Consider the following 22,533-nt stretch of genomic DNA (forward strand, 5'->3'; position numbering starts at 1 on the left):
CGTCAAAGAATTGAGGCTTTTGACTGCAAGGCGAACAAACCGGTCAGTCCTAGACGAGATCAGCCCTGACTGCTCCTTAGAAGGCCAGATCCTGAAGATGAAACTCAAATACTTTGGCCACCTCATGAGAAGGAAGGACTCCCTGGAGAAGAGCCTAATGCTGGGAGCGATTGAGGGCAAAAGAAGAAGGGGACGACAGAGAATGAGGTGGCTGGATGGAGTCACTGAAGCAGTAGGTGCAAACTTAAATGGACTCTGGGGAATGGTAGAGGACAGGAAGGCCTGGAGGATCATTGTCCATGGGATTGCGATGGGACGGACATGACTTCGCACCTAACAACAACAAAGATAACTTACTAGCAGACAGATATGATAGAATACTGAATTATTCATAAATGTACCAAACTCCTTCTGAAAGCAAATCACCAGTTGTATGAAGAACCATAGAACCATCTCTATCATCCACATGTATATTTTCTAGAGGTGATCAGATTTCACCAATAATGATGTTTTTTCATGGATAACTGACAGTATTATGATATCTATTATAAAAAAAAAACAGGTTGGAGCCTCAGGGAAATGGGCAGACACCTGGTGCATAACCGTGAAGAATACATTTGTAACATCTGGACATTGTGACTGGTTTAAATCCATTTTCCACTCAGAATAATTATAGACTTTTTCTTGTGCTCTCCACAGAGATATTCAGGGGGGGGGGATACAAAAGAATAATTGATCTCATACTATTTTTTTTAGTATAGTCCAAAATCTTGCTAATTTTTTTCATTTATAGCTACTCTCAAGCTACAGTTTACATAGTCTGGTAATAAAAAATAATTTGATCTTCACGTTAATCATTTAAACTCTGAAAGCCATTCATATAAATTCTTATCTAGTTTTTTTGTGCATTTCTATGTGTGTCTTGACTTTAAAACTGAATGAAAAAGTCATATGACCCATCCCCCAAAGAAAAATAATGAGGAAAATATTTATGAATTATTTAATGCCAATTGTAGTTAAACATTAAACATAATTAACTAGTATTTGCTAATTGTTATTTGACCATCTGTGGAGCAGCTTGACATGGAAATATTTGGTGAGGGATAAACACTGGTGAGAAAATCAATCTGATACATTATTTGCTCAAATTGTATGATCACATTCATTCTTAACACACGCTATATGTGAACATGCATATAATTATGACCTGGTTTAAATTTATGCATGTGAAGAAAACTATTGTGCTAACAAGCATGGTACACTCTCCAATAGATAACTTCCTACCTAGACTGATGTCCGTTTCTGGCCACTCTAGGATTCGTTTCTATCACAGCCTTTAACTAAGGAGGTTGAAACCAAGAGCAGAGTAGCACCTTTTCCTTGGGAAAGATATCATAGACTGCAGCTGAAGAGTTGGCACTTGTTAAAGGAACTGGTGTAGAGAGAGACTAATAAATGGAAGTATCAGGCTCAAACACTTCTCAACCTGGTCTGATGAAGGCAGAAAACAGTAGTAAGCTTTGAGTAGATTTCAGGGATCTCCAAGCCCTACCTGCAGGTTAGCAAATCTAAATGATCCTTGTTTGTGGATCACTTGATGGTTATCATGATGGAAGTGCTGGCTCATGGCTATCTTCACTGCTATCTATGGAGTTGAGTTTTGAGGAAAGGGCCATGGCTGAGCATCTGGTTTTCATGCAAAAGTTCCTAGGTTCATTTCCTGGGACCCCCATTTAAAAGGATGGCAGTAGATGATAATGTGAAAAGCCTCTCCTTGACCGGTTATGCATGGGCCAGAAAGCCCAACGTGGCGACGACAGGGCTTCGGGGAAAATCCCCAATTATGCCGATGTCGCCACCATCCGAGGCCTGGCCTGACCTAGCCCATCAGAAGACCCATGTTAAAGGAATGTGAGTTCTTCCAAAGGCCGGGGAGTGCAGCGGGCGCAGGCAAGGGCTGGCTTGGACCAACCCTGTGCATAATTGGAGGAGCCGGGCCTTAACGCCTGGCTCCTCCCCTGGCCTACGGCGTCCCTGCAGGGGTACCTCTCACTCCTGCCAGCTCCGTGGCTCCGCAGAGCCATACATTGCAACTGGGAAGACCATAGCCTTGACTAGACACACTTCTGCTGGCTGCTGTCTAGATTTGCCATAGCTTTCCTCCCCAGGAGCAAGCGTCTTTTAATTTCTTTGCTGCAGTCCCCATCTGCAGTGATCTTGGAGTCCAGAAAGATAAAGGCATAGGCATGTCCTTTTTGTTCATGTTATATCTTGTGTGGCTTTCTGCTGTTATACTACATGTATCTTTAGGATGGTAAAAGCAGTGTAGTTGAACTGTGCTCTACACCTGGCCCTACATCCCACTGAATCTAAGTGGATTATTATCACAGTGTGCATTGTAACTGACAGTACTTGCAGTGATGAAGTCTCCTCCTTAGAATCTCTTGTAATTATGTAATACATTTTGTGTAATGTGCTCTTCAAATAAAATTACCTGAGGAAGCAGGCATATGGGCTCACAAAGGAGGTAAGGCTTCTCCACAGAGGTCCAACTCTGTTACCAATGTCTTTGCAGATATCTGTGGTTTTTATAGATGCTTCTGTTTGGATTGATATGCAATACTATACAGAGCTGACAAGGACCAATGCAGGATATGTAACAACTGATTTTCTTCTATAAGTAAAATTCTTTCTGTGAAAAGAACCTTTCTCCAGGATTCACTATGAATACAGGAAAGTGCTACTTAGATTATTGTTCTTTTTTACTCAAGACCTAATGGCCACTATAGAGGTAGATGCACCTCAGGATGTACCAAGGCATAAGGAAAGACTAGGGATGGGCACAAACTTGGAAAATGCAATTCATTGTGGTTGATGGTTCATGGTGTGCCTAGTTTATGAACTATCATGAACTTTTAGCTCCCAACTTTTAGCTGGATTGGTTTGTAAGGCTTATGATGTGGTAGAACACCCCCAGGAGCACTGGAGATACCAAACTCACAGAAGATCTCTGGTTGTATTCTCCTCGCCCGTTCCATGGGGAACTTGCAGCTTCTGTCCTGCAAGTCCCTGTGGTGAGCTTTTCCCCACCAGCTCTGCTAGGCACTTTGCAAAGTGAAGCCCATTATGGATGGATGGGCAGGGAAGGGAAGGGAGAGGCCAGCCAGGAAGGAATGTGACACCCAGCAGAGAAGGAGGATGTGACCAGGGGAGCAGTTCCACATTGTAGTCTAGTTGTAAGAGCAGGCCTGGCCACCCCAACCCATGAGAAGTGTGTGTGCATTACATTTTTTATTTAAGCGTTTACAGATTGTCTGGTTAATTTCTTTTTCTCAGCCCTCTGAGACTAGCATTAAAGTCATAACACTAGACATTCCCTGGTTTTGCAAAACAAAATGAAACATGACCTGAGTTTCTGAACCAATGAAGGAGGGAGAGACACAAGGATTCAATTGTCTACTGAAATTGTGACCTGGAAGTAACTAAAGCTGGAAGAATCTACACCTACAATTGCCAAAAATACACCCTGCCTGGAGCTGACCCCTAAGGAGATTCTTATCCTTAGCACTCCAATAAGGAGAGACCTACCACACTGCACCATGTAGGCAATGGAAGACTGGCCTCCCAGAGGTGGGAGAGGGAGAAAATCTGACAGAATCATTATGCACGGGAATTACTTTCAACTTCAGATCAATGAAATGGGGAAACAGTGACAATAATGAGGACTTCGTGACCCTTCAGGAGCTATTGTATGGGAGTGGCGACATATACACAAACAAACAAACAAATAAATAGGACTTTTAAAGAACCAAGGCATACAGTGAATAGAAAACAAACTGAGTACTGAAGGGAGCAAATTCCATGCAGAAGTCAAAAGAGAGCCTGGTGCTCCTGAGACGTGAAAGTGAGTTGGCATTCTGAAGAGCAAAATATACCTGAGGCGAATGCGCAGCAAAAGCAAAGGGCCTAACATTGTGCCTTGTGGTCATCTCTTCTTCTGTAACCTCCTTTTCCATGTTAACCAAAATGGGATTAATTCTCCACATGTCCTAATTTGAATAAAATATAAGCAGAACAATCCTATGCAAAGTTACTTCAATTTGAGCTCAATGACATGAATAGGTTTAAACTGGATTAATTCTACATAAGATTGCATTGTTAGTGCAACAGTTGGGGTTATTTTTGGAATAGGTACAATACTGCCAGCCCTCGCAGTAATCTTTAAAGGGAAAGATGTTTTGGAGGGGGAAAGCCTCTCTGCCCCCAGCTCCTGCTGTAGCAGATCAATGAAATTAACCAATTCTATTGCTTTGCAATTTCTGCTTGAATATCTTTAATCCTCTTCCTGCTTGACTTTACATCAGAAGAAGCCTAGTTAGGACAACTTTCATATTTACAGAAGAAGTTCTGTCTTTCAGGGCATTTGTTTCATTTCTTTCTATCAGTCTCTTTGAATTTTTTTTTTTGATAACTTTAAGCAATTTTCGGAGCAGCTATTGGCTTGAAGATAAGGCACAACTTCCTTCAAAGGTCCCCAGGTAGTGAATGCAGCCTGACTTTAGCTCCTGACACAGGAGACCCAAGTGTAAATCTTCTCAGAGGCTGGCTGAAATCATTTCCTCAGAACAGTGCTCTGGAGGCAGCCTCATTCATATTCCCCTGGAAAGAGATTTCATTTCATTAAACTCTAGACTTGACTCCCTCTCAAAGAGGTCAGGGAAAATGCTACGTGCAGCCCTTTCTCCCTTCAGTAATGCCACCACTTGTTTGATTTATAGCAGCTGTGCCTTTATGAGCCACAAAAGGGCCATGTAGATAGACTCCTGCTTCCTGTGAAAAGCAAATGAAGGGCTGATCTGTGTTTCTGAGGAGAAAAAATATTCAAAATGCTCTACATCGCAGAATCGCAACAACTGGCCCTGGGGGGGGGGGGAGAAACCCACCATTTACTTTTTACAGATTTTAATTCAAGTCATGAAAGGACTGCACAGAATGACTCTTACTGCCTGGGAAATTACAAATGATTAAATCAGAATTTCTGTGGATGAAAAATGTCAACACTGTTGCCTTCGTTTCTACAGGTGTGTTGGGGGTGTTTAAATATACAGGCACCCTCCAGTCTTCCTCTCCTCCATAGATAACTAATGGTGAATTTATAGTTGAAACATGGGTTACAAATTCATTTAGATAAAAAAAACTATAGATAAGAAATGTTCTTATAGGCATTTGGGTCTTGGGTTGTGAGAGCACATTCATATGGTGGTGTTAGGGTTGCCAGCTGTGGGTTGGAAAATATCTGGATACTTTGGGGGTGGAGCTGGAAGTGGGAGGGATTGAGGGCAGGAAGGGATCTCAGTGGAGCATAATACTATGGAATCTACCCTCCAAAGCAGCCATTTTCTCTAGGGAAACTGATATCTTAGTCTGGAGATAAGCTATAATTCCAGTGGGTCCCCAGATTCCACCTGGGAACTGGCATCCCTAGGAGGTATGAAGTAGCTCTTCATTTAGTTTCACTGATTTTAAAACCATGGACATGGATTTATTTTAAAATGTATTTGTAGAGACACATATAGAATTGCTGGAACTGTACAGTGAGCTGCTTCATATTAAAGAATTGGAACAGGACTGGAACCTGCTGAGAATGTGCTGAGTCAATTTTAAGAGACTTGATAGTTTAAGAGACCTCCCCCCCCCCCAAATAATGTGATAATGGATAGTGGTGATTTAGTCTTTCATAATCTACAGTCCTAAACTGTAGTTTGTTTAGTTTGGGCATAAATCCAGCCCTGGTTTTCTTGTTGAACTTCCTCCACACAGTTTTGTCTCACTATTTGACTAGATGAGCTGTGTCTCAATAAAAGCTATTTTGAAGGAGCAGACAACCCATGAGACACGGGGGGGGGGGAATCAAGGGCACCTGCCACAGGTTCATTCGTTCGTTCGTTCGTTCGTTCGTTCATTCATTCATTCATTCACTAGATTTTTAGCCCGCCACTCTCCAGGGACTCGTGGCAGGGTACAATATAACCCTCCCATAAAACACAATAAAACCCCATCCCATTACAAAACAAAACAACAAAACATAGGTAAAAGAGGATAAAACAAGATAGGTGGTATAATCCCTCCCCCCATCCCTGCAGCCATCCACCTCCAAGGGTATGCTGGATATTACTGCATAACCTGAGGAGGGTTCCCCGTTGTTCCTGGCTCTGACCTCAACCAAAGACCTAGTGGAAGAGTTCCATTTTCCAAGTCCTGTGGAACTCTAATTAGGGCTCTCAGCTCTCCCAGGTTTGGGGCCAGGACCAAAAAGGCCTCTAGTAGATTAAGGGATCTCTAGTAGATTAGCACCCACAGAATGAAGTTCCCTGTGGGGGGGGGCATAATGAGACACGCAGTCCTTCAGGTTATCTGTTTTGGAGCAGCTGAAACAAAAGTACAAACTGTTTTCACTTATAAAACCAATAATGTGGAAATAACATTTCTTTTTAAAGTTGCAGAAAATTTACATTGGCGGCCATCCAACAAATGGTATGCATGTGAATAACTGAGTGCCATGAGATTGATAAGTATCAGCCTAAAATAAACTTGGTTTTCTTTGATTAGATATGGCATACAGAAGTAGACATTTACAAATCCTAGTGTATGTATGTATTGGTTGAAGAAGAAGAAGAAGAAGAGTTGGTTCTTATATGCCGCTTTTCCCTACCCAAAGGAGGCTCAAAGCGGCTTACAGTCGCCTTCCCATTCCTCTCCCCACAACAGACACCCTGTGGGGTAGGTGAGGCTGAGAGAGCCCTGATATCACTGCTCAGTCAGAACAGTTTTATCAGTGCCATGACGAGCCTAAGGTCACCCAGCTGGTTGCATGTGGGGGAGCACAGAATCGAACCCGGCATGCCAGATTAGAAGTCCGCACTTCTAACCACTACACCAAACTGGCTCTCTTGATGCGACTGAGATTAGTTACGCATGTAAATTGTGCATCAAAATTGAGACACTGGCAGCATATAGAGTAAAAATCAAGTATTCAAAAGTCAATGAACAGAGGGAGGCTGCCAAAGAGATTCCTCGCCTGGAATGCCATTTGATGTCCAGCTTGATATTGAGATGCATACAATCAGCTGAGGTCATCTTCTGAAGAATATTGATTTACATAAATAATGAAAAAGGAAAGGAAAATCACTTGGTAACTGATCCTTTCCAAACTGGCTATTCACTATCATAAATACCTGTAGATTTTGTGGTGGAACAGTTAAAGTGTTACAGCGTAACTGGGAGGACTTGGGTTCAGATCTCCACTCTTTTCTTGCAAAAGGGGAGAATTTTGAGCGTGTCACTTGTCCACAGCAACTGAATACAGTTTGCAGGTTAGGATTAACTGCAGCGGTCTATATTTGGTATGCTTGAACACCATCACTGCAGAAGTCACTGTGATAGTCCTTTAGAAGAAGAAGAAGAAGAAGAAGAAGAAGAAGAAGAAGAAGAAGAAGAAGAAGAAGAAGAAGAAGAAGAGTTGGTTCTTATATGCCGCCTTTCCCTACCCGAAGGAGGCTCAAAGCGGCTTACAGTCGCCTTCACATTCCTCTCCCCACAACAGACACCCTGTGGGGTGGGTGAGGCTGAGAGAGCCCTGATATCACTGCTCAGTCAGAACAGTTTTATCAGTGCCGTGGCGAGCCCAAGGTCACCCAGCTGGATGCATGTGGGGGAGCGCAGAATCGAACCCGGCTCGCCAGATTAGAAGTCCGCACTCCTAACCACTACACCAAACTGGCTTTAGAGTAGCGATCCCCAACCTGTGGGCTGCGGACCACATGTGGTCCTTCGACTAATTGGAGGTGGGCCCTGAAGGATGCCTCCCCCCCCGGCCCTTTACTTCATCCCCCCCAGCCCTTTATAACACACTTCATTGTTGTGGCGTGTCTGTATCTTATTTTGAAGGGAAGTTTAAACATTACCATAGCGATCAGAGAGCACTAGGGCAGTGCTTGAGAGTAGAGGAGTAAACTACCCCCCCCCCACTGGGCCTCAGTAAAAGGCGTTGAGTGGTCCCCGGTGATAAAAAGGTTGGGGACCACTGCTTTAGAGAATATTACTTTAAGAAGTCACGGCTAGTGTCTTTTTTCCTAACTAACAAAAATGGATTTTACATATGTTTAATTCAGGCTTTTGGGACTGCTAGGGATATGTGAACCTAACTTTAGCATGGCATTTCCTGTGGCAGCTGCCATAGTAAATATCTAGTAAAGTGTCCATCTAAGACAGCCACTGTCAGAGCAGGGCCTTAAAAGCAAGGAAAAGCTTGTATTTTAAAATTCCACTAAATCACAGCACTGTCATTTGAAAAACAAACTGCTTTCAAGCCAAATGCTCCCATCCCCAGGTCACACCCCTTGTCCCATGTAACTGAAATACTTTCAACCAACATTTAGAGATCAGTCTTGCATTTGTAGCAGTAAAAGAAAGCATGTGTGTTCTTATAAAATCCCTGTCAATTGCAGGATGAAGTGGCAACACCATAAATCAACTGTGACTTGATGGCAAAAAAGGCAACACTTTATTCTAGCATATCGTTTTATGGACTCAAGGGCTCTCATCAAGCCAATAGCCTTGGGAGGGGGGAGGCTGACACAGGCAACACCCCACCAAAAACATACTCTGACCTACCAATAAGCTTTCCTCCTGCTGTAGGAGGAGCCTAGACATGTGACCTTTTCCACGTGGGGAGGCTTCCATTGCACCACAGCACATTGGCTGGCTTGGTGATGCCTCTTCCCTGCTGCAGAGTCTCCTTTGTGTGGCACTCTGGGCCAGAAAGCTTCACTACCGTGCAAAGCCACCTACTCAGCTTCCATCACTTGCCTGTCCTGCAGCAAGCAGGCAAGTCTGCCAGCCTGACTTCTGCCACCTTGCACAACCTTTCCCTTTGCAACCTCTCCCCCACCAAGAAAAAGAGGAGGAGAAGATCTGCCCTGGAATTTGACAGCCTGGTATGCACAGCAGCTTCGCAGCATAGACAATAAAGCCCCTGCTGGCACAGACCTGCAGCCTTTACTGGTGTCAACACAAATAAGTGTTGGGGCAGATCTGCAGTGGTGGCTGGTGAAGGACAAACTTCACATCCTGCCTAGGTGCCTGCAGCAAAAAGTGGCTGGAGACTGAGGATGTGGGAGTCGTGCTTATGAGGGACTAAATCCATTTGCCTCTGCCCCTCCACAGTGCCACCCCCCAGCCTTCTTGAAATTGGATTGCTGCCCATGCACAGCTAAGGATGGCTGCTTTCAAAGTCAGCCTGATTATAATAGGAGAGTGGTGCCTCCTCTGACCCCTTTAAAAAAAATGCCCCAAACAACAATTTTTTGGGTTACTGACCTGGCTCTAGTCCACAAGAGCTTAAGTGGGAATAAAACTGTGCTAGTTTTTGAAGTACCAGGACACTCCCAACTCCTTTTCTCCTATTTTTCCTCCAGTGTTACAGGCTCTCTTTCTTTTTCCTTGTGTTTTTATCTTCAGGTCATTCCCTTTTGCATCTATAATAATTGGCTAATCCCTGATAAAGCGATCTTTGCTTACACATGGAACAATTATGTTCTCTTATCTTTCTTCATGAGAAGCTGTCTGCTGATAGGGGCTCCCTTGCTGAAACACTACTTATGCTTCAGACACTGATCAGAGGATTGGTACCTTTTTAAACAGCAAAGAGCTATGATGTGGCAAGCACTTTTGCAAAGAGGAATGCGTTGCTGCCACATTCCTCCACTTTGACCAACTGAAGAGATGTAAAGAAGTGCTATTATGAAGGAAAGAAACCTTTGAACCAGTGGTCCTCAACCGGTCTATGGGGGGGGGGGAGAGGGAGGCATGGGCACCGGCGCACCTGTGGGTGCAAATGCGCCTGCGTGGAGCTGCTGCGCCTGTGCATTTGCGCCCACCAGTGTGCCAGCACCTCCCCCCCCCCCCCGTGGGCCTAGGCTTGAGCGAATCGGCTACTTCGTCACCTGATTGCGCCTGGTGCAGTGAGTGCTGTGCTGCGGGGGGCAGGGGAGAGGGAGGCGCCTCCCCCCCCGCCTGCCAGTACCGAGGGTTCCATGGACCAGTACCGGTTCGCGGCCCGGGGATTGGGAACCCCTGCTTTAAACAACGAACCCAGTTGCTTGTTTCCTTTTACATATAGCGGCTACACATGTTGCTTTGGAAACAGAAGAGGAGTCCAGTGGCATCCTAAAGCTTAACAAATATTATTCTAGCAGATGTTTTCAGAGCCGGGGCAGACTTCATCAGATACATTTTCATTTAAATTATTTTTCTTCTGCAAAGCATATTTGGCATGTTTAAAGCTACAGGAAAATAATAGGAGAAGAAGAATCCTTCTGTCAGGGATCAGCATGGTGCGTGCTTGTTGGAGGATGAGGGCATGCACCATGGTGGCTGATCCCATATGAAGGTTGAAACTGGCAGATCCTGAAGTTCTGGGGCCCTCTGACTTCCAGGGCCATTAGGGGGCATATAGACAGTTGTGGGTGTTGGGCCAGAAATAGCAGTGGCATATGACAAGAAACCAGGGTCAGGGACTGAGACTGCCAGTGAATCCACTGATAGGGATGGGCACAAACAGGCTCATGAACTAAGGTTTGTGATGGATTTTGACCAGTTCACGGCTTGTGAACTGAAGTTTGTGGCAAGTCAACTGGCACTAACTTTCCAGTTCACACCACCGTATGAAAGTACTCCTAACCCAAGACCCAAGTTGAGGATATGCTGTGTCCACAGATATTTCTAAACAAATTATCTCTGCTCAATCAAAATGCTTACCAGATGTCAAAATTAGGGTGAGATTACATTTGGCATGCGTAGCTTGCAGGAGTCCATTCTATACACTTTTGAATCTGTACCTGACATTTTTCCCAAAAGCACTTTCATGCGGGCATCTTCTTTGGGGGGCCTTAGACCTTGTAAATCTAATCTCCACCAAGCTAGGAGGCCCAGGAGAAGAGAGTCAGTTGGAGACTCCTGTGAATTTGGTGTTTCTAGGACAACAGGATGGTGTTCTACTGTATCACAAGCCTCATGAACTGAATCAGTTCATTTGGGACCTAAAAGTTCATGACAGTTTGTGACTCATGAACCAGTCACACCATGAACCACAAACCAAAGTGAACTACGTTTTCCTGGTTTGTGTCTATTCTTACCCATCATAAGGACCCCATGGGCACTCCCAAAACCTCAGGCATGGAGAAAGTGAAATGTTTGGGCAGAAGTTCAACTCGGTGAAATCTGTGACCAACCAAATCAAGGAGAATAGTTAGTTTTCATGCCCGGCTTTTTACTATCTGAAGGAGTTTCAAAGCAGCTTACAATAGCTTTCCTGTCCTCTTCCCACAACAGACACCCTGTGAAGCAGGTGGGGCTGACAGGTCACTCAGCTGGCTGCAACTGGAGGAGCGGGGAACCTGGTGCTACAGGTTAGAGGCCACCACATAAGGCATTAGAAGGCCAAACTGTACTGTGAGGCTTCATAGATTGAGGGACAAGGTCCTGATGTAAGTGACTTCAGACAACTGCTACAGCTGCAGGTCGTATAAATAGTCTCAGTTTGGATCTTGATGTAGTAGGATAAACAGTTCTACAAGACTGTATTTGTTATTGCTACATGCTACCTCGGTGCAAGGAGAACTGCATACGTTTCTTTCAACCAGATGTTTTAAATCAGGAGAATTCTTCTACTCAATGACAGTTAAAGTGCTGCCTTACACAACTTCTTAAACCTTGAGAGTATAGGCCCCTAAAGTGTGGGGCAAAGCACATAGCATCAGACAGCTGTTAGCAGCCAGGCAGAGGGTGAAACAGCTATAAAAGGGCAGCCCTTGGTGAAATGTTCTTCCTTGACAAAGAGATATCCTTTATCCCTTCTTGCAAGAAAGCTTGAGGTGATTCAGATTGGCTGCTGCTGGACATAAAACCCAGGACAGTCACTTTCCAGAATTTGTGGTATCTTCTAGGAATTGCTGATGGTTTTCTGATGTAGAAACTCTTATGTATCTTTGGTTCAGTCTCCCTAAATTTTCAGATCTGCCCCTCTGTCCAGATATGTAATCTAAGACTAGCTAAAAATGATTTCTGGAAAATACCGTCTGTGTTCTAAATTTGGACTGCAATGGCAAGCAGGGAGCTGTTACTGTATTTCCTCCTCTTACTGTGCCATCTTAAGCAGAGTTACACCCTTGACTTCCATGGAAGTCAGTGGGCTTAGGAAGCTGTAATTTAGGATGACACTAGTAGCAACTCACCAAACATTTTGTGTGACTTTTTTTAAAAGCATGTTGAAACTTTTTGTTTGGAATGGTTTTTGTAGCCCCTGGCTATAATGGTAGGCAGGGCAGGCTATAGTAAGAAGTACGTATGTTTTAAGCTGTTTAATGGGAATTTAATGCTGTTATAATGAGATATTTGTGTTCTGTTTTAATTTTTAGCAATGCTGAAACTTTGGGATGGCTATACATTTTAATAAGCTACAATAACCCGTTAAAACTGCATTAAGCGATATAAACTGCCAACATCAGTGCTGAAAAGGTGTTGAGCAGCACTGAGTATTAAACAGGAAAGGAACTCCAAAGGCAAAAATCTCATTGAGTGACCTTCTCGCTCTGATTTCAGCTGATGTTCTCTTTCAAATTATTATAATTAAGAGAGCACCCATTAAAAGGTTTTCATTTGTCAGATGGATGATGCTGTTTTATAACATGGCCAAATAATGTGCCCATTATGAAACTCAAGCTTAGTGCCAACAAAATGTCTGCAACTTTTCTTGTACAGCAGCTGAAGCAGCAGAGCGAAGGTCATGGAATGACAATTTGGGATAAATGCAGTGCTATACTTAACCAATAATGTCCCACATTCAGTTTTCAGTGCCTTGAGATTACATAAGCCTATTTCTTTCGTTTGAGTCTGATAATTTTTTTTACACAAGTACTGTTCAGGTGAAACTTGGTGAAGTTTTTATGAGAAGAACATTTTGATATGCATGCACAGAAAAGAAAATGCAGAAATCTGCAGAACATACTGGCATAATTGTACATTTTAAGAAGTCTGCAGGTTGCTGGAGCTGTCTCATGTAATAGTATGTTTTATCTGTAGGCATTTTGTTAAGCAACTTAGCTCAACGACAGTTCCTGCACTCCATGGACTGTGAAAAACCACCCCCTGAAACAATTGTATTGTGGCATGTAGGCCTTCTGTGCCCAAGAGTGCTTCCATCTCCTAAATGCACCACATGGCCCATGAACAGAGAACAGTTTTCTTCGTTTGAACTACAGAAACTCCAGTTGCAGGGATTTGATGTACTGAAGTCTCCATGGGGCGGTACATGTAGAAGCACAGCTGGAATCATTTCTGTTAATTAGTCATGATGCTTTCACACATGAAGCTACCTTTCAGTGACTCAGACCACTGGTCCATCAAGGTTAGCATTGCCTACCCTACGAGCAACAAGCAATTGCTTTCCAGAGTCTCAGTTAAAGTCAGATCTTGTCAGATAACACAATGAATTGGAAGTCGGTTTCAAACAATAGTATGCACTTCATAGCCCTGCCATTCATTTACTAGAAGACCCACAAAAACACAATTAGCTTATAGAACTTATTGCCACAAATTCTAGTGAAAAGAGAAAGATCTTTTACTAGTCCAGGCGCATCTCGATTTCATTGGTGATACATGTCATCAGCCAAGATGCCAAGGATACTGAGAAGAGTTTCTAAGCATGGCATTAGACACTGCTGGATGCACAATGGTAGTCTACACAGACCTTTGGGCTAATTATTTTGTGCCTAGTGCTGGTGTATCTCCATTATGCATTTTCCCCTCCTTTACAATTCCTCATTCTCCCACCCCACAAAGTTCATATGCAAACACTATCTTACTGGTGAAAGTTCTGCATCACCCTTCTGGTGTTTGACCGGAGCAGATTGAACGTGTACATTTCTTCTTTCTTTTTGATTTGTTTTGTTTTGCCGAAAGTGCTCTAAACCTGGTTGAAATACTTGGTACAACTTCAGAGGATCGGCACTTGGACGACAAGATGGAAATCTATAGGAACTGAGACCCATCAGCCCTAGGACTGGAAGCAAAACAGCAAACGCTATCGGGCTTAGTGCTGTGATAATACACAAATCATGCACATTTGGAGGGGAGAAAGAGCTCTATGGATCTTAAAAGTGAAGGGAAATTGTTCAGTATTTTTCAAACATGAAAATAGCGTGCAAGTTTATCGCCTCTGGCACTGTTCCTGCATTCCTTAGCAAGGAATGAGTTTGAAGGGAGCAAAGTTCTGGAGGCAATGAAACACCTTCCCAGCTTTCTACTTTATGGTTCCTCCACCTCTTCAACTGATCACTTAAAAATATAGATTTTATTTGTACCATAATCAGGCATACTTCTGGTGAAATTGATAGAACTTTAAATTGTTTAAGGCAAGAAACAGATTAGTCTTCTAGCTGAACAAATTAATGCCGGGTTGAGGTCATGATGACCACTTGAGGCCATGATGAATGCTTCATTGAGGCCGATTCAACACAGAGGGTGTAGCATTGGGATGCCCCCCCCCCGGCATTTCCGGAGGAGGTGATCCAGAGTTTTGTACTGCCACACATGGTACTATCCTGCCAATGTTTCCAACCTGTGCCATGGAGCACTGCAACCACATGAGGGTGCTGAGTGGTAGTACACTGGGAGAACCAATCATAGTTCCTGCCATGGAACCTGGATTGTCTGCTGGCACATAGCCATGTGTTAGCAGAGGCCCTGTTGGTGCCCTGGCTGTCTACTGGAATGCCAGAGATATCCACGTTCCCTTTCTCCATGAGTGCCTGGGTTGGGTCGATGGCAGGGAAGCCCCTGGCCACTGTTGACATCATGTGGCATCAGGATTTTCCCCTGGCTCTGGATGAGTGGTATATCAGGGTGGTGTTCCCATGCATAATTGGCCTGAGAATAGAAATTATTCCCATAATCTGAAACTGCTGGGAGCAGGATTCAAAACAGTTTAAGGCCTATGTGGGTGGAGAAGTGGGCGGGGCCAGCTTCGCGCCTTCCAATTGGCCCCACACCCGAACTGACAGGAATTCCAGCCATTCAGGTGAGGAGCCAATCCAATTGGCCCATTAGCCTTCGATCCGATTGGCCCATTACCTGACTGGCTGGAGTTCGGCGGGAAGTAACCCGAGCAGCGGAGGCTTCCCTGCGCGCCTTGGAGCAGGCCCACCATGTCAGGGACACGGCGGGCCTGCTCCGAGGCCTGCAGGGAAGCCGGGGACTCAGCGGGGGAGGCTGCCCTTCAGGCCTCAGAGCAGGCATGTCGCACTGGGAATGCATTGGGCCTGCTCCAAGGCCTGCAGGGAAGCCAGGGACTCGACAGGAAGGGGGGATGGGTGGGGGGGTCCCCAGGGGGTGTTGTGGCTGCCGCCGTGGCCCCCCCTTTCAAATCCTGCTCTTACGAGCGGGCTTTGAAGCCTAGTTGTTAAATAATTCTTGATGATTTTGTTCTTGAATGTTGCCCTTGATGCTGCTATTCTTGGCAATGAAATGCCAGGTTGTATATTACCTTCTTGAGCAAGATTATCGAGCAGAAGATGGCTTCTCAACTCTAGGTTTTCTTGGATGAAACAAATTATTTGGCTTGTTTTCAGTCTGGTTTGGGCACTGAAGTTACCTTTGTAGCTGGTTGCCAAGCTGATCTTGATGTATTTCTGGACTACCTCTCCAGAATTGGATTAGGAGGTATCATGTTGGTTCTAATCCTTTTTTGAGGACGGGTTTTAGAAGGTAGTATTGGGAGATCGCTTCTCTTTCCATTAAGCTTCAGTCCCAATCCATGGCCAACAGATTTTTAAAAGAAAGTCAATACTGAAACAAGTACAAATCAAAGACAGATGAGTATTGACTTCAGCTTATATTCAAGAAGATGCTTGTTGAGCAAGCTGTTAAGATGCGTGCATTCATGTAATTACACCATGCATACCAGCATGTGATAAAACACTGCTGGCTGTCAATTTCCACCCCAAACTGCTGTGGTCACATTCTTTAAAAATTGGCAGTATTACTCAGTATGGAATGAAAAATGCCAGATGTTAAACCTGGATTCAGAAAGGGAAGAGACACTAGAGATCATATTGCAAATTTACATTGGTTACTGGAGCACAGAAAATCCGCTTCTGTTTCATAGATTACAGAAAAGTTATTGATTGCCTGGATAATGAAAAACTTTAATGATTACAACAAAGCTTTTGGCTATGTGAATCAAAAAAAGCTATGGCTAGTTTTATAAGAAGTGTGTGTGCTGCAACATCTCATTGTTTTGGACCAAGAGGCTAAAGTTAGGAAAAATATGGAGGAAAAGTATGGTTCCCAATTGGCAAAGATGTCAGATAAAGGTGCATTTAACCGTCCCAGCTCTTCAATCAATATGTAGAATACATGAGGAAAACTGGATTAGTTTAAGATGAAGGTGGAGTGAAAATTGGTGTGAGGATTTGAGATATGCAGATGACACCACATTGGCAGAAAATAATAAAGATTTGAAATGACTAGTGATGATGGTGCCAAAGCAGGATTACAGTTGAATACAAAGAAGACAAAATGTACTTACTGGGGAATTACCCAATTTTAAGGCTGATAATGAAGAAATTGATTTTTAAAAAAGTTTTCCTATTTTTTGGCTTCATCATCAATCAAAAAGGAGACTGCAACTCAAAAGGAGATTGAAACTGGAAAGGGCAGCCGTGAAGAAGCTATAAAAGATTCTTAAACATGAGGAGGTATTCCTGGTGACTAAAACCAAGGTAGTTTTTACTATAATATTCTCTATTACAGTAAAGAAAGCTGACAGGAAGAAAGATGATTCATTAGCAAATTTTATAGATATCATGGAACATAAAAAAACAGACAGTGGGTTCTAGATCAAAAGCCTGAACTCTCCCTAGAAGCTAAAATGACTAATCAGAGCTATTGAACATTGGCCACATTATGAGAAGATAAGACTCACCAGAAAAAAAATAATGCTAGGAAAAATGGAAGGCAATACGAAAAGAAGACTTAACATTAAATGTATTGATTCAGTAAAGAAAGCCACAGCCCTCTGTTTGGAAGGCCCAGGCAAGACTCTTAATGACAAATGTTTTGGAAGTAATGTAGGATCACCATAAGTCAGAAATGACTTGACAAGACTTAAAACACAGGCAAGTTTTAGGTACAATGGACAAAAGGGTTTAATTTACAGACAACACAGTTTCCTGTGCATGAGGGGGTATGTATGTGAAGACAGAAAAGTGCTGGCTGTCACCATTAAAAAATTCTTGTTTGTCTCTAATTTTTAAATACAATCTTTTAATGACTCCCTGACAATATTTTCAACTTGTCCACTGAAAATACTGCTATTGTCATCCTTCATTGTTGTGGTCCATCTTCTTTTACAAAGTAAGGAAGATTTACTTTGCAGACCCCCCCCCCCCCATCTCATCACTGCAGTCTTTGAAAATAGTTTGAACTTTTAAAAAGGAAGGCATGCATATGTCTTATTCCATGTGAAGAATCAATCATCCAATTGCTATCAATTATCCAAATGTTGGGAGTTCACTGTAGTACCACTTCTCTACTTAACTACTCCCACTATTTAAGAAGTTCCCTGTGGTAGGGTATCTCCTTCCTCTGAAAATGTCAACCAGCTCAGAGCAAAAATAATGAACTGGGAGGGGTGGGTCCCAGTGAAGAAAGAAATCTGGAAAAATATAGATGCACTGGGGAACCAATATGGCAATAAAATATCCAAAATGGACTTATACAGAGTCTTCTCTCTTCAATAATTCTTTATTCTTATAATTTCACACAAATCCCGATGCATTTCGCCTTACAACTTTTTCAAGGGACAATGGTTTATTATATTTAAGGACCAATTTCAATTTTATAAAGGAATCTCTTGACAGAGTATAAGGCCATACTAACAATAGCTAAACGTAGCTTGTGGCACTCCAGCTCAGAGCAGCAGCAGCTGGCCTTGGCAACAGTGGCAGCAGCAAAGACAATTGTTTACAATGGTAAGCACCCAAACATGAAAAAACAATATGGATTTTTTTTGGGGGGGGAGAGGGGTGTCCTAGATATGTGTTTACCATTCCAGATATTATGGCAAGGACTCAAACCAGCAATTTTTGTGTACAATTTTGGTTTACAAATTTTGGGATGCACACCACAAATTTTCATTCACTAATTGTTCTCTTCTATTCCCCATACTTGTGTTTTGTGTAAACTCTCTTCTTTCTAAACTTTGTCCTGTATGTTTATTTTATTTATTTACTAGCAGATAAGCCTATTGTATGCCAAATACAACAGGCTCTAGCAGCGGGCCCCTGCAGCAGTGGCAACAGCACTAAGAGTGGGCAGGTGGGCACAGGACATGGGAGTGGGTAGGGGAAAGAAGCGGTCATTCTTCAGTCTGTGTCTGGGCTGCTGCTGAGGCTAGAGTAGTGGCATGGAGGCAACTGCGGGGCATTGGGAGTGGGAGAGGTGGTGGCCATTTCCCCCTTATCCCCGTGACTCATGATAGCCCCACAAAGCACCGTGGGGCTTTGGGAGCAGGTGGAGGCAGCAGCCATCTCCCCTCCTTTCTTCCTGGTTGTTTGTATTTACCTTTTTTGCTCCTTTTTTTTATTTTTTGCATTCCCATGCCCCAGAGCAGGGCTTTGGGAGCGAGTGGAAGCTGCAGCCATTCTCCTCTCCTCTCCTCTCCTCTTCAGTGGTTTGTGTGTTTTCCCTTGTTGCTCCTTTTTGTCCTGGGCATTCCCGCATCCTAGCGCAGGGCTTTGGGAGCAGGTGGAGGCTGCAACGATTCCCCTCCCCTCTTCATTGATTTTTGTGTTTTCCTTTGCTGCTCCTTTTTGTTCTGAGTGTTCCCACAGCCCGACGTGGGTCTTTGGGAGTGGGTGGCGACTGCACCCATCCCACCTCCCCTCTTCCTGGTTTGTTGCATTTTCTGGTATGGCTCCTTACTTTTTTTGTGTTCCTGTGGCCCATGGAGGGGCTTTGGGAGCAGGTGGAGGCTCCCCCCAGAGCTGAGGCTCTGAGACCAATGTTCTGGTCAGCAAGGCAGCCATGTTCCTAGTAGCAGTGAAAAGTGTGTGCAACACCATCCACAGCCCCTCCGGGATGTCCCACTGGCAGACTGTCGGCGGGCCTCTACAGACCCCCCTCCCTCCTTGTAACCTTAAAGACTGGTGCAGAGCGCTGGGCAGGATGGTGGTCAGTGTGCTGGGGTCTGTCGTGCTGTGTTCACAGTGCGTGAGTTGAGGGGTGAGTGGCCAGCGAGGGTGGGCAGGAGCTGTAGGGGTGGACTGCACCCTGATTGCCCCTATTCCAATTTGGACACCCTAGACACACTCCACCTCCCCAGTCGGTTTCACAAATATTAAGAGGAACCATGGATAAGGATATGGCTGTGAGGCAGCCATCAAAAAGTAAGGCAAGAGTCCTGTGGATACTTGCTTGTAATGTCCATGAATAAACATGTATACCTTTTGGTTGCAAAAAATAGTGAGACAGTACAAATTCTATGACTATGGCCTAAGAAGTGTCCCTGGAGCCATAAAGAAGAAGGGAGTAGAGAAGGGTAACCTGTACGCATGAATGCTCAAATTTCCTTCAACTCATTCTAGGCTGTGGTCAAACTGGCTTATTGTTGTCAGAAGTGTCTCCATAAATGGAGTATATAATCTGCTGTCTGAGATAACCTGCTTCATAGTAAATTTGCTTAGATGAGTGGGTATAAGAGCATGCATTTACCATTTTAGGTGGGAAAAAAAGATTCAGTCCAGTAATGATAACTAAAGGGCAAAGACAGTCGCCAGGAAAGCAGTATGCATGAAGAAATGCACCTCTTAACTGGAGAAGATGTCTTTATACCTTAGTATTAAGTCACAAGATGTGGGCTTCAGTTGTAACAAAACATTGTTGGTCTGAATGTCTTTAAGAAAGATGTTAGAGGATTTCAGAGGGATCTACTATTTTGGTAACCCTCTCCTGAGTTTGCCTTAAATTCTTATAGGCATTTATATTTCTAGGTTTGCCATGATACCTTCTGTGGTTCAGACATCATTAGTAATAGTTCAAAAGCATGGACAGGGAAGAACATATTATAGGTCATAGAAGAACATATCATATATCCCTAGGGAGATATATGCTCTTATGAATTGCTGGCAGATCTTGTATCCTTAAGCGCAAATTATAGACATTCCATTAGTTCATGGATCTGTCATCGCCAAATGCCATTTTTTTTTACATTGGTGAGTCCTATTAACAGCATCTGCCTCACTGTCTAATTAGATTAGCTGCAGCTGTCTGCGTATAGGTAAGTTACCTTTTTTTGCTTTTCTGTATGTTCATAGAGAAACTAGGATGCTGAATACAAGGATGCAAGAACCAAGTACAGGGGATTGAGTGGCAATGTCATCCTGCCCTTGGTTGTTCAACCTAGATACTGCTCTGCAGAGCTAGGACCTTCCCAGACAGTTAAACTGGATGAGGAGTCCAGACTGCTTAATGGTGTGGTTCATGAAAACTGAGAGGTGTTTACCTAATCCATTTCCATGTCATTCATTTCCTACAATTCGTCAGATGCGTGTTTAGTTTCTTCTACCTGTATGTTTGGTTTTCTAACATTTTAAAATCACTGGGAAAGGAATGAAGCAGAATAATCAGGAAGAAATAATTTTCCCCCTTGCCCCACCATACCTTTACTTTTTTTCAGAAACCTCACATTTGGGATATTATTTAAAATGTTGAGCTTTTCCACAAAACTTGCAAAAAGTGGGATAAAGGCAAAACTGCTATTTCCTTTGTGAACTCCCCCCCTTCTCTAACCTGGGAAACATTTCTGCTTCCTTTGCAATCCAAACCCACAAAGTAACCCCAAATGAGCTGTAAGGAATATTTTTGCAGAAGATTTATTGAAATGGATGTGGCATAAATATGCACATGGTTTCAATTTCCTGAGGCATGTTGATGTTTTCAGTCTTCTAGATCCTCTTAAGCCTGCCTCACTCAACATGTACCCCACTGCTGGGAGCCTTCGTCAACAAAGAAAGGGGCAGGGTAGTGTTAAAATAACACCACAGTGGAAGACAGCTCAACCAGCTTACGCCATGTAATAAAATCTATTCCGCTGTGCTCCTAATTTCATCAACTTATACAAGTCAACATCAGATACTAATGAGGAAAGGTTTCCAATTAGACACAGTCTGAGACTGACCCAGCTTCTCAGTAACCTTCAGTTGTCAGCAATAAAAAGGACAGTTCAATATGATATGGATCATTCATTCCAAATCTCCACAACTCATTTATGACAAACACAACTAGCAGAGCATACGGAACTGCTGAATTGTTTTTCATTATGCTGGCACATTGGCTTTAGTCTACCCCGCTAATGATCTTTAGTGGTTTTCCATACAGAGCACAGCTAATGAGCAAGCTGGGATGGGCTGGTGAGGTGATAGCGGGCCAGATTTTCAAGTGACAGCTCCAGCCCCATGCTGAGGCACTAGGCCTGCTGTTCTTTCTAGTAACTGCTGCTGATGACGAAGGGGCTGCATTCATGTGTCTGAGGCTGCACTATTAGACGAAACAAATGGAGGCCTAGGGAAAAATGCAAGGTTTGTGTATTTTGTTCCTCCTGTTTAACATAACTCCCTCTCTCTTGCTTCAAATGAAACACAGCACAGTAAGAGTAAGGAGAGGGACAAGGAGGATATTTTTCTTCCACCTTACACCCACTCTTTCATCCTCTGATACAGGTGAACAGATCCATGCGCACATCACTAGCTGGATTAAGAACCACAGGGATGAACTTAAATCCACATCTCACTGGAAGCTGTGAAGTATATAGGCTTTAGGCTTGTTGTTGCAGGGCCATGATGGGAGCCAATGTCCGCCGCTTGGCTACCTCGGCTGTTTGGCAGTTGCGTTATAAAGATGGTCTGGAAAAGAACCTTCCTTTTTTGGTGGAAAATCGATGTTGATTCTTGGCAATAATGACGTCTTCCTTGGAAGTGGGTTTGCCTTTCCCTTTGTTACAGTAAGACACCAGCTATTGAAGAAGCGAACAGACTGGAGGTGGATAATATCCTACAAACAGCTTTCTTTTTTGTGTGAGAGAAAGCAACCAATATCTACCCAAACTGGATATGTCGGTAAATAAAAGTAAAATATAGAAGCAGTATGGTGTGATTTGCTCAGATTTGCATTTTGAGATACAAGATGGAAAAGAGATTGCACTTTAAATTATGCAAGTGGGGGATTCAATTTGAATTTGGTTCCATATCTTGGGGCATTTCTACATTACTAGTTTCCCTTTTCTGAGTTATTTAAACCATGAAGAGGCAGTCACTCTTGCAGTTTCAGATATTTTCTTTCTCATACTTTCTATGATAACCTTGAAGCTGGCATGCTCTTTGACAAAGCCAGTTCCCTTACTCTCTATTTATAACAGTC

General features: G+C 43.4%; 1 pseudogene across 1 annotated transcript in view; it reads left to right on the forward strand.

The window, feature by feature from the left end:
* Positions 1 to 22,331, forward strand: part of LOC143841826 (cytochrome c oxidase subunit 7C, mitochondrial pseudogene) — a 164,590-nt pseudogene extending 142,259 nt beyond the window's left edge. Inside the window, exon 3 of the transcript XR_013232873.1 lies at positions 21,837 to 22,331. The product of XR_013232873.1 is annotated as a cytochrome c oxidase subunit 7C, mitochondrial pseudogene (transcript). The remainder of the gene's footprint in view (positions 1 to 21,836) is intronic.
* The last annotated feature ends 202 nt before the right edge of the window (positions 22,332 to 22,533 follow it).

This window comes from Paroedura picta, chromosome 7 (genome assembly GCF_049243985.1).
Source record: "Paroedura picta isolate Pp20150507F chromosome 7, Ppicta_v3.0, whole genome shotgun sequence".
Lineage (NCBI taxonomy): Eukaryota > Metazoa > Chordata > Lepidosauria > Squamata > Gekkonidae > Paroedura > Paroedura picta.